Consider the following 13,650-nt stretch of genomic DNA (forward strand, 5'->3'; position numbering starts at 1 on the left):
TGTTCCCCTTTTACTGCTTAAAAACACCTTGAAAATTATGCATTCTTATTATGAACAGACTCACCTCTCCACAGATCTAACCTGTTAGGTCCCATATCATTAAGGGAACAACCTATTTAGTTCTAGCCTTTAGCTAAGGACTAATACACAGGAGACATTAAAATTGACCATGATGACAAAAGCGTTTCCGGCACAGCTAGTCAGTGTTTAGACTAGCAGCTAATCTTCTGTTCACATTGTCATGTTCTTAGAGAATTATAATTAAGTTTCTATAATTGGTTTTAGTCATTTGAATGCAGAGCTTGTTAAATCTGTCTCATTTTACCTACAGCTAAGCATACCCATTAAGCACTCTCTGATTTTGAACTGCTTTGTTCAAAAAATAAAGAACTAGTGATTTAGGCTTCTCAGCGGAGTGCCAATTGATCTAAAATCTTAAAAGAGAGAAGATAAAATTTGAAATGACTTCACAACAGCTTATGTGATAAGCCTCTGAATGGCTCTAAGCAGCCTCTTTCTTGTCAAATGGCACAGAGATTTTATGTTGCAAATGTGGCAGTGTCTTTTAATTTCCAGTTGATTATCTATGATTATGCACTAACTTGCACCGCCTTTATAGAGTAAAAAAGTGCTATAAATGAGAATCACCAGAGAAAAGTATGGCCCGGGGAGAGGCATCAAGTAATGTGCTTTTCTATATCCACCCGCACTCCCTCATTTCTTGCCATTTGAATAAACCCAGAATTATTTACACCTTCAAGGCAACTCGACTGAACCGTACATCAGTCAATTAGTTAATCAGAAATTTTCTGTGATTTCAGTTTAGCGTGCAGTCCTTGGCTCCCTCTGGTCCCCCCCTTTTTAGTCTCCCATCCTGACAGTGACAAATTACTCCTCTGCTTGGCGAGATTGAAAATTAAAAGCATTTAAAGTTGCTCATGCATTTATGCTAATGAGAATTTCAGATATGATTTGCATGCGAAAGAGGCTAGTCGGAGAGCTCATCATTGGCCCCAGCACCTCCAGCCAATTTCTCCAGGCAAAGCTTTTCACTGAAGATTTTAGCAGAGAAGAAAATGCTGTTTGTAAACATGCTTGATATGCAAGAATTGGTTTGTCTGCTTTTGCTCAAATAGCCCACTAGAAATCATATTGTTGCTTTCATACCATTCTTGTATTCATGCACCATTTTGTCTCTCTAGACCTGTGTCAAATGAGGTCATTGTGTCAGGGCCTGTCACATCACTCTGCAGGGGAACTCTAATGACAACGCACACTCACTGCTGGTGCTGTCTGTGTCAATGGGGAGAATAACAAGCTATTTAAGAGCTGACATGTCTCTTTGCACTGTACACTGTGACAAAGATCATATCAGCATACTGCTCAAGTGTAGACTAATACGAGTGTAACGTCACCGGAATATTATCACTGCTACAAAAACTAGGCCCACAGCTAATTATTTTATAGTTTTTATACAATTTGTCTGGGAAGGTTTACAATATCTAAAGCAAACATGTACATTAAAAGTATATATATATTTTTATTTATTTATATGGGGTAGTTTTAACCTCCTGAGACCCGAGTTCTTGCATCACATGCTTTATTAACTTCCCTTTGTTATTTGGGCTGATTGGGACCTGATGAGTCTAAATACAAATAATTATCTTTTTACATTATGTAGTTTCTGAGAAAAAAATGTGTAGATCAAATGTCCTCATATGTGGACATTTTAATCATTTCGATAAAACATTTGAATAATGATTTGCAAAAACTATTTATTATGACCCTGAACACAGCAACATTTGTCCTGAATGTAAAAACAAAATGAGAAACAACAATTGTGCCTCTTGGAACAATGTGTCTCATGTGAAGAGCTGCTGACAAGAGCAGGAAGAAAAAAAAAAAAAAAGAAAAAAAAAAAAAAAATATATATATATATATATATATATATATATATATATATATATTCTAAACATTCTAAACTCTCAAATGAATATATATAATATATTTGCATTGTTGCTGTTCTTGTTGCTGTTATTCTTCTTCTAAAAATTTGCATTGTGGCCTAGACAACCCAAAATGTGTTGTCCACATATGAGGACGCCAGGTCTCAGGAGGATAAGACTATATTAAATGGGTTTTGTGGGTCCTCAATTCACTGTTAAATAGAGAGGGGATATCTAATGTGTTAACTAAGATTAAGCTATAAGTCTATTATTAAAGCATTTAGAAAATATAATAATTAGTCTATAAGAACCACCGCTTCTTCTTCTGCGCTCTGTTGTTCTTCAGTCACACCTCCTCCTTGGTCACCATAGTATCCTGGAGCTCTTTGTCCACTTGCTTTGGAGGAGCATGCAGGTTTGGTCTCCTCTGAGGTGGTCAGAGATAGATAGCTCCTCTATCGTCTGCTCCTCTGTGTTCTGTACCGTCCTCAGCTGTTCTTTGTGGCTGTTCTTGAGGACATCCATTTCCTGCCTGGTGTCCCTCACTTGTTTTGTCGGATTTTCAATGAGGACCCTAAACGTGGCTCTGGCAGTTTGGAGGTGGTGGTTTAGGTTCTGTGTCCTGGCCTGCTGCTCCTGTATAACCTTCTCTTTCTCTGTCACAATGGAGCGGAGGACTTCAATTCAGTGTTTTTCTTGGCTGAAGGTTGACCTGAGTGCTTTCTCTATAGACCCCAGCCTGACCTTCTCCTCCTGCAGGGTTTGGAGTTTGCGCTCAGCCTCTGCAATGGTGTTGTTCTGCTCTGTCAAAGCAGACGCTAGAGTAAACACTTGTTTCTTCAGCTGCTGGTTCTCTCTTTCAAACAATAATGATATTCTCAAACAAATTATTTTAACCACTTTACATAAATTATGAAATGTGTATGAGATTTGAATTTACCATTTTCCCACACTTTGGATAACCAAGAAATCGAAAAATCAATGAATCAGTTGTGTAAACTCCTGTCAGACCTTTGTAGAACTGCAATATTTTCATCTTAAATAGTTTATTCACAGCAGTTGGTCAGCAAACCATCATGATTTCAACAATTATCCTTCAGACGACACGCAGTAAAACAGTAAAGTATAAAGTCTGTCCTTACATCAACACAGGTTCATCACAATTAACAGGTTCAAAAACATACTCTAGCCAAACTAAATCTACGGTCAATGTACAGCTACATTTACAATAAAATTACATGAAATTAAAAATACTGAATGTAAAGTGTCATTTGTTTAGATGTAGTAGTAACTGGTACTAAAATAACCTTGATTATCTTTATTATCTCTCCTGTCCTAACAAAAATGTAAAATACTGTTACTGCTACAAGTCACAATGAACAAATAAAAAAATGAAATTCATACATGCATACATAGTTTCAGTGATGGAACGTAACAAAGTAAAAGTTGGAAAGTACTGTGCTTAAGTAAAAAACTGAGGTATCTATACTTTACTTGAGTACATTTTTAAGTGAATACTTTTTCCTTTTACTTCACTACATTGGAGAGCAGGTATCTCTACTTTCTACTAAACTACATTTTTTAACAAGACTGAAAACTAAAATAATTTTTATTACAGTTTGAGACTTGAGATTTTATTTGACCACCTTCATAATTTGAGCAAACAAAAATATACAAAGAAAAACAGCCAGAAAAAACAACAACAATTGACTCAACTGTTTCTGTTGAACAAAATTCAGCGCAAATCTGTTTCAAAATCATTACATTTGAAGTTTTATTAGATCTCAAAATCTGTGTGAAATACTTTTACTTTTTACTCTTTAAGTACATTTTTAAAGAGGTAATCTAATACTTTTACTCTAGTAGAGTTTTTCATGTGATACTTTTACTTAAGTTTCAAGTCACTGAGTACTTCTTCCACCACTGGATACTTGATATTGTGATTTTCACATATAGACCTATGGCTGCCCATGTCTAACCAGGAATTTACTTCAAATTTAAATGTATTCTATAAAATATAAACATAGATCTTAAATATAACTGTGTAACTACATTTTAGTTAAACATGAAGTCTAACCTGTCATAGGCTCTTTCAGAGTTCATTTTCAGCGATACAAAATCAAAATGTCCACATATAACTATTTGTTGCTTTGATGAAACCTTTTGTTTTGTGATAAAGGCAGAAGACTCAGGAGTCGGAGGATTAGCTCTGCTCACTGATTTGTTTTCCGTGTGTAAGCTCTTGCTCGGTGGAAGTCTCTAAATATCAAAGCGCGCTCTTCCTTGTGTTTGTTTCTAAATGATTGTAACCTTGGAAACACGATGTATTAATGAAGGGGGAAAATGAAATGCAGCTTTAATTTGTCTGTGTGTCTGAGGTGAACGGATTAGCTCTGATTGAGGTCTAGATGAGGGAAGGAAAGCGTTGACATGACACTTGTATTTGTCATCATGTCATTTCAAGAAGGATGCTGCGGCAATTACGGCTACGGGTACACTGCAATTAAAAGCACTAGTATTCATTAATTATTTTGATATGAATTTTTCAGTGGCCGGTGAGATGATTGCCACTGAGCTCGGTCGCACCAATTATGTGGTTTAATTAGAAATGTCAATATTAAGAAATAATTAAACTTGAAGATGCATTTAAGTTGTCAGAAGTGTGGGAAAGTTATGGCCATCACTCCTCTCATTTTTTCGGTAATATGCTTCACAGTGATTTGTAAATTAAAGATGAGGTTTTGATCAATGCGTATGACAAACTGAAGTAGATGGTAAATAGGCTACATGAAACTACAACCCCTCATTTGACTTATTTATATGTTTCCATCCATCTATCTGAAGGAGCATACACAGTACAAGGGGCTTTGGACTTGCAGTACAAACCCCGCCCCCGCAGGTGTGTGTTTCATGACATCAGAGGGGTGTGACATCCCAGGTGAAAACAAATGTAAGGTGGGCACGCTATATCTTTATTCTTTCTTTAATTATTCATTTAAATTAGCCAGGTTTATAAGCTGCGGTACCTCAGATCTCTGCGTGTGTCACTTTTTCAACTGGACTCCATGACAGCTGCAAAATACTTTTACTTTGTTTGTGCGTGCCGCGTGAAGCATAATTGTTTTTGTGTAATTGATGTGAAATGTGCATGTCAAAACAACTCTGTACATCGGCGCATAACTACAATTCATATGCGTGTATTTTCTAACTCAAGGCTATTGACTGAGAGCGACGATCACAAGTAAAGTGTTGAGTGACGTGTTCATAATAGAAACAAAAGACTATCTTTCTACAGTAACTAAGCCTATTCTGCTGTCATAAGAAAGGAAGACACTGCATGGTCTTGGAGGAAAGAGAAATGAAATTGCAGTACATTTGACAAGAGTTATGATTGTAATTATATTAATTTATGAATTAAAATTAGCATTCAGATCATGGTGAAGTTTTTACCTAAGTGTGTTTACCTAAGTCATGATAATCACTATGCTGACTTCATTGTTCAATATATGACACATGGAACAATCATTTTTGGGGATCAGTGTTTATTGTGGGTACTTTTTCTTTGTACTAGTGGGAAGTTTTTGGTAACTTTTTTGCAATATGATGAGATTTGAGCTGTGGAAGGTTGAATTATGAACTTCTGTGACTCATTACTATACTTAAGTAACGCATTATGTCATTTATTTATTTATTGCAACTGCTATTTTTATCAATATTGTAGACTAAGAATGTTTTTGTGGATATTTCACCTTTATGGTTTCGTTTCAATATTATCCTTTATTGTGTATATTTACTTCTGTAATATATTGCATCTCCAATTTTTTTGCAAGACAGGCCTATGTTTACACTTGTCCTGATTTGAGCCCAGTTTATTCATTAGAGATTTATTTTGGTCCTTTTCTAGTTCAAGTTTAGTCCTGGTCTAGTCCAGGTTTAGCACTGGGTTTAATCTAAATTTTGAGGTGGTGTGTGTGGAAGTGCAAGCACAGCCATACTACACTACAAGACTGAAATATCGACTACTAAAGCAATACAATAATCTCATACATTGTTTATATACATACATGTTTACAGGTCTAAACTTCAGGATTACCAAATTATCATACAAGTAATGCATTTTTGTACTAATTATTTTTATGATAAATGATAAATTTAGCCAACGCCGGCATTTTTATGTTGAAGCTGCTTCCTGACAAGTTGATTAATATGTAATGTCCTAATTCAAATAAATAAATAAATAATCCCCTGCTGTGTGACCTAACCGAAAGTAAAAAGCCTCACGTGTAACCCAGTGTGCATCTGTCAGAAAGCAGAGTGGAGCAGAGCAGAGCAGAGCTGTACCCCGCGGCTGCAGATTAGCCCAGAGGAGCCAGAGGATCGCCCCCACTCTCTGACAAATAAGAAAAGCCACAGTGGCCAAAAGTGACAGGCCAAATGGAAGCAATTCGTCCCGAGGCAGGGGCGAGCAGCTGTGGCCAGGCCCCCGTCCTACACTGGATGGTCTGAGAGTGTACTACATTCAACACTCTGAGCAAACTGCGCAGTAGACATGTGTGCTGCCACAACTGATGGGAAAAGTGATCATTTATAGATGGACGCACACCTTTATATCCTTGTTTTAACTTAACAGACTAAAAATGCATTCATGTTACACAAAACATAAATTATTTCAGATAAAAAAAGTAAAGGATGGCATGTGTTACTACAAATTCTGTTTTATGTGAGGTTGGGCTATAAGGGAAAATTGTATAAACATATTTAAGAATGTATTGCTAAGTAGAGAATTGTCTATTTCCACTTCATGAGTTACATTTTGTGAGGGGAAATTATGTTGTATCTAATAATTATTGTTGATGTTTTGAGTTAATTTGGCTTAATAGACTTTCTCTGACCATAGGGAAGAGATATAGAGAAATTGCACGAATTGCATCAGTGTCTTTATGTATCAAACCAAGAACTTGATCAGGAGTACCTAGCTTGGGTATTGTGTATTTCTGGGATGGTTGACAGGCCAAACAAGAGTACCCAGGACAGAACCATCACACATAAATCAGTTTATGATAGTCAACTGTGCATCTGTTACCCAGTTTGTGTGGAAGTACATGTAACCAAGCCTGTGTTGCACCCTGGCTCTCCCCCCATCACCCAGGGCCAAGTGGATCAGGCTCTGCCCCGACATAGCCATCATACTCACTCAGCGCCCCGAGAATCAATTACAGCTAAGCACCATTGTTTCCAGAACGGAGCTAAACATTAAAGATTCAAAATTCAGAATTATTGAAAAGCCACGCTCCCGGGGACACGCACAGAATATTTACTGTTAACAAATAACTTAATAACTTCAGTGCAAATTATTAATTCATGGCTCGCATTGGCAAGACTTGTGGGTAATTTTTTCTGCCTTTATAGACTTATATATTCATGATTACTTTGCTATCCTTATGAGTTCTCCATCTGTTAGCGAGACCAATAGGAATTTTGAGCTAAATCTTTGCAAGATGAAAAATTAGGAGGTAACTTTGCCAAGTGGGATTACTGTTGAATTGTTTCATAATTATACTGTTGTGACATTGATGCTACTACTAGTGGCACCAGTTTGCCGAAAATAGAGCACAAGCCAAATTCTGTAGTTAAAATGGATTGATTGAACAGAAAAATGAATTGGGTGAGGTAGTGTGTCTACCATTGTTATTCAATCCCCCTCCAGCCGAGTGCATCAAAAACAATGCAGTGCAGGCTGAAATAGTTGTCGGGCCCCGTGAAAGACCCCGGAGGCTGTAAATGGGCTCTCAAAGGAGGCAGAAGAAACAATTGGCCTTTAGCTCTGAGGTTGCATGTCATCTCGCTGAAACTCACTACTGGGCAGATTAAGGTCAAGTGGATCACACCCCACTTTCCCCTCATGTCAGGAGAGAGAGGGGCCCGGTTAAATGATGACAGGCCGAGGATTGAGAGAGAGCGTGGCTAAAAAGTGGGATTTTTAAAGCTTCTGAAAAAGGTTTTACAGCCCTCCCTGGTGGCCCTTCTCCTGCACTCCACAAACGGAGCTGATAATGGCTGCTTGTCACAGGCGATGAGCTCACCTGCTCTGTCTAACTCTATCCCGCTGCTTAGGCTTAAAGCCTTGACATAAAAAGTATCTTAACTCAGAACCCTCAAGGCAGATTACTTTTTTTTAGCAATACACCACCCTTTCTTTCTTCAGAGAGGGGGTATTATTATGTAAAATCAACTTTATCTAATAGTAGACAGTATATTTTAGGTTGATTCATGTCTGTTTCAGTAACCCTGTGTTCTTAGGTATGGGAGCATTGCTGCCCTCTACTGGTCTGTTCATCTGTTTCTTTATAGTGCCTTTTTTTGTGTGCAATTTTTTGAGTATGCCATGTAGGTCATTAGGTTTACAGTTTTAGACAAACACTGCTCAATGATCACAAACAGGTAACAGAACCAATCAGCAGCTCCATATTCTGTCATTAGGTGCTCTCTCGTCACGCATGATAAATCAATGAGACTGAAGTGGCATGCCTGCCAATTACAATTAGACAATCAATTGGCACAGTTAAGTGTTTTGTTTCACTGGATTGTCTTGTCAATCTGAAAAGGGCCATTGCGCATCACTTATGTGGCAGTTAACAGCAGCACATTTTGCTGGTCCATGTCAAGGGCAAAGTCACTAAGTCTGAACAATTAGAGCAGTGATTTAGTGAGTTGATAAGGAAACAAAATGGACCACAATTTGTGAGCGTGTATTGAAATTATGCTTATCAGGTGCATGCCTCAGTAAAGGTGAAGGGTCGACCTGAGCGGGCCGCCAGCATTCCTCCACATAATTGATAGAAGTTTGGATTTAATTGTATAATTAATCTTGTCAAATTAAGTTACACCAAAGTACGACCTCAAATTAGGCCATTTAAAAGTGCCTTAATGTGAAATGTGACTCCAGAATGCACTCTGCTCCCAGCTGATGGTGTGAGCTCAGCAGGCAGTAATAACCTGTTAGCACTTCTTATCACGTTGTTCTCCCATGATTAATTTCCTCCAAGCGTAATTGCAATTCTAAAGCATGGTTCGTTCAGTGTATGTTGTGAATCAGTTGGCTCAAATGTAATTTTTACTTTTACAGTGAATGACAAGAAATTTGTCTGTAGCTAACAAACCAGACTATTTAATCACGCAATCAATAAATGGCGCATATCCAAACAAACTCACTTCAGATTGAATAGGTAGGATTTGCTGCATATAACAGCCCCATACACTATCAGAGCCGCTCGCCAATACAATACTATGGAAACATGGCTAATTATTTTTTTGAAGTGGAGAGGATTTGAAGTCTCAATCAATAAACCAATATAAATAAATTAATTGCCTTTTTCACAGAATCCTCACATTATACAAGATGTTTAAAGATGTAAACAACTTTTTTCTGATTTGTGATTGGATACAGGGGAAAGTATTCTGCAAAAGGCCTATATAATAAAGGCTATTGTGACGTATGTAGACCTCATCTGGGAGAGGATCACCCCGGCCTGGCACACAGGCTCTGTCACCCAGAATACAGATGGCGATTTCGCCCTTGTGCACTCTCCCTGAAGTGCACACTTATAGATGGCTTCATTCACCGTGTGTGTGTGTGCTTTGTGGAAATGGAGCGATCGGTGCTGCAGTGCAATTTTATAAAGTAAGATTATTTTTAGTGTGTCGCTTCCTCCAAGTCCCTGTTTCTGCAATTTACCCATTTATTTTAGCAGGGCATTTGTGTTGATTGAAAGGTAAACTTACATTCTGGAGATTTGCAGCATCTCAAGTCAACTTTAAATACAATCTGTTACCTTAGTTGTGTATTCTCTGTTTCAGGCACCCCTTGCAATCCAACTCAATTACAGCAGTAGAACCATCAGCCATCTCAGCTTCTTTATCTCCTGGAGAAAGAATTTTTTTATATAATAAATTACATATGGCATCTCAGTCTTATCCTGTTTGTTTAAGCTGTGTTAAAATGTTGTTTCAATTTTGTTTTTGGCCAATCCATTTTTGATTGTTGAGGGAAATCTTGTAAAATGCAAATGGGGACAAACAGAATGTAATTGGTGCAGTGTGATGATTAGAAGGAGAACTAATGATGTCCCAACACTAGGGTCAGGTGGGTTTAATGAGAAGAGGCACAATCAGTGTCAGTCCACTCTCCAGCTCCATTGCGCCGTGTGTCGTCTTGGTTCAGAGCCAACACTGTCACCAAGGAGCAATAAAAAATGAGTTGCCAGGCTGTAACTGAAGAGGAGCAGAAAATTAAATCTACCTTTCATTTGTTCAAAAAAGTGGTGGATTGTAATTGGATATTGCCATCACTCTGTCTATTGGGAATGAAAATTGGCCAGCATTAAAATAAACAAAAAATAAATCAAATAAATAAAAAATAAATAAATAAAAGAAATAAGTAGCCTAAATAAATTGTAGAATTAAAATTGCATAATTGTATAAAATGTGTACTTCGTTAAATAAATGAATAATTACTTTTTAAATCATAACATTGAAATTATATTATTATTATATGTGTAATAACAAAAAAAATGTACTGTCCAACATGACACAACTTTTACGCATAATAGTCACTGTGAATGTAAAATCTAAAGCATAACATGAAACAAAATAACACTTGTTGGAGCCATAACCATACATCAGTATTTATTTAGCTCAAGAGTCCAATGCAACAGTGGAGATCAGTGGGACACAGACAGAGTGAGCGCAGCCAAGGAGCAGAGCTGTGGCCAACATTCCAGATTATCCCATCGGCTCTCCAAAAACATCAATTCATTCTTGTCAATAGATAATTAAGAGGGATAACTGGCTGGCTGTATAAAGTGGGCAAGACAAGCACTGCTGGAAAACGTCCGTCCTTTACCTCAGTTTGGCTCCTGGTCGCTCAAACATGGAAGTACACTAAACTCTTGTGTAAACCTTCTTATTTAAAGTTATTATATATGCATCTGTCGAGCTAAAGCCATCCCGTGAGTTTGCTGTATTTTGAAGTAGAAGATTGAGCGCCCTCTTGTGGTGAAGTCCATGTCACATCTTTGCATCTTTGAGAAGAATGTGGTTCAATCCTGGGCGGTTTGTTGATAATGGCACCAGTGTTGGGATTTTACTAGTGAGGAGTAATGTGTAATCCCTGCAAATTGGTGGTGCAGGTCTGATTTATAGTAAAAGCCAACGTTAAATCTGTCAATTGGACAAAAAGTAACGAGAAATCCAAATAATGACTCTTTCCTATTCTTCCCTCTTTCGTCTTGCCAATGTAACGGCCTGGTTATTTTACTGAGTATCATTCAGGAGGAGTTTTTTCCATTTTGTTTTGAAAAGTAAACTGGGGCGAGGGGTTAGAGATTGACTGTAAAAGTGACCAATCAGAAGCAGCGTTGGGCGGCCTAAAGACTGTCCTGGCATTTCATTGGTTTAGCGCTGACAGGTGGGTGAACACTCACGGTTTTCAACATACAGGAGGAAATGTGCCGATTCTTGTGGTTTGTATGGATATAAACGGCGATTTAATGATGGAAGTGCAAACAGACAACTACAGCTGGAGTGAGGTGCGTTTGGAGTTTACAGAGCCTAAGACTTCAGCATGTGATAGTGCACAATCCTATGTCCGTGCTGCTTATTGTAAGTGCAGCTAATGTAATATCTGTTTGGTGGTTTACGTCTGGTTTAATAAGTGCACAAGCCTATCACATGTTATGACATGTTGTGGTGCTTGATCTTTGTGGATGTCTTATAAAGCTGACTCTGAATGCATTTGGTGATTTGCAGGCCCAAATAAAGCTGAATAGAGCTAATTTTTACTTGGGGACAAAAATCTAACTTACACCTAATTACTTTTTTTTTTTTTTTTTTTTTGAAAAGTGCACTACACTGAATGGTACTGGTAACTTAAGTAAACTGTAGGCTTGTGCACTGCCACCTGGATTTAACTAAGAAAAAAGGTATGAGCCCATAGGTACGAGTCAGATGTAGGTTCAGCAACAGTCTGTGCTCAAAGAATGAGGTCAGCTGACACCTGAATATACTGAATGACCAGGTTATTCCATCAATGGATTTTTTTCTTTCCTGATGGCGCGGGCATATTCCAAGATGACAATGCCAGGATTCATCGGACTCAAATTGTGAAAGAGTGAAAGAGTGGTTCAAGGAGCATGAGACATCATTTTCACACATGGATTGGCCACCACGGAGTCCAGACCTTAACCCCATTGAGAATCTTTTGGATGTGCGGGAGAAGGCTTTGCACAGTGGTCAGAATCTACCATCATCAATGTAAGATTTGGGTGAAAAATGTATGCAACACTGGGTGGAAATAAATCTTGTGATATTGCAGAAGCAATGCCACAGCGAATGTGTGCCGTATTCAAAGCTAAAGGTAGTCCAACAAAATATGAAGTGTGTGAGTGTGTGACCTTTTTTTTTTTTTTTTTGGTAGTGCCTTGTTTTGGCCAGGCAGTGTGTATTCCTTATTAAAGGGGTCCTATCCAGTTCAACAAAAGCTTTAGTATTCATAGTATACATATTCATAGGGTTGGCATGGAGGACTTTTTGTGGACTTTTTTATATTTTATGTGAAACCTTTGGATAGCAGTACTGTCAAGTGAGGACAAAGCATTTAGCTAGCATGTATATAATTATTATTTATTTTATTTAAATATATTGATTGTTTGAAGGTTATGTAACATATGTGTGAGACTCAACTTTATCTCCTCTTTGTTGAAAACAAAGCAGTTGAAAATCTCCAATCAAAGAACAGCCTTGAAGATTGTACTGGACAAGTGTGGAGATTTTAAACACGAGCTGCTTGGCTTCAACAGCTGCATACTAACCCATTGCTCTGATTGTCGTCCCTACTTCCACTGCCCTAGTGAATACTAGCAAGGTCCTTAATGTGTGAGATCAAGAGGAAAATAAGGCTCTCCAAATGGAATCAAATCACACAGGGAGGCAGGCCGGCTGGCAGCAGAAGGCCTCTGCTGCATTAAAGCCTGAATAAGACAGAGCAATTGGACTGTAATTCCTATTCCAGCTATTAGGCCGTCACCGCAACCGCTCACTTGCTTGGTTTGCTCCTCATTACCCCTCCAGTCCCCACCCCTCCGAACCAGCACTTTGATTAATTGATTAATTCACAAACTAAAGCTGAATCACATTGCAGTGCTTGGTTGATTCAAATTGGACCTGGGGTACCAATCAGTCCCTCCCACCACAAACAGAAAGTACACCCAGTAAATAGATCTCTGTCCATTTGGCCTGATAATTTGTTGCATTTTCATGTTTTATTTATGATCAGAAAGCCGCCTGCTCGCGTATATCACAAAAGCAATGAGCCGGGGCGGGTCTGCTGCTATTGATTCGGGTTGACTGTGCCCCCCGCCACGCAGCCTCCCGCTACACCCTTTGCAGTTTGTATTCGTCCCCAGTTCTGAGCCCTGTAGCCCTGGTGCATAGGCGCTCATTCAGCACTCCCCTTCTTTGCTGACACCCGGCCCAATCCCATTCCCATGCATTCAATATTCCCATTATAAGCTCATTAGTCGAGTCATTGTTTTGGGCTCATTAATAGGATATCCATCGACTTAGACACCTTCGAATTACCATGTCTCACTGAGGCCTTTCAGAGCATCAACAGTGCGGAGATTTGGGATTGTGCACTCGATCGCGT

The sequence above is a fragment of the Periophthalmus magnuspinnatus genome, chromosome 22, assembly GCF_009829125.3.
Source record: "Periophthalmus magnuspinnatus isolate fPerMag1 chromosome 22, fPerMag1.2.pri, whole genome shotgun sequence".
Taxonomy (NCBI): domain Eukaryota; kingdom Metazoa; phylum Chordata; class Actinopteri; order Gobiiformes; family Gobiidae; genus Periophthalmus; species Periophthalmus magnuspinnatus.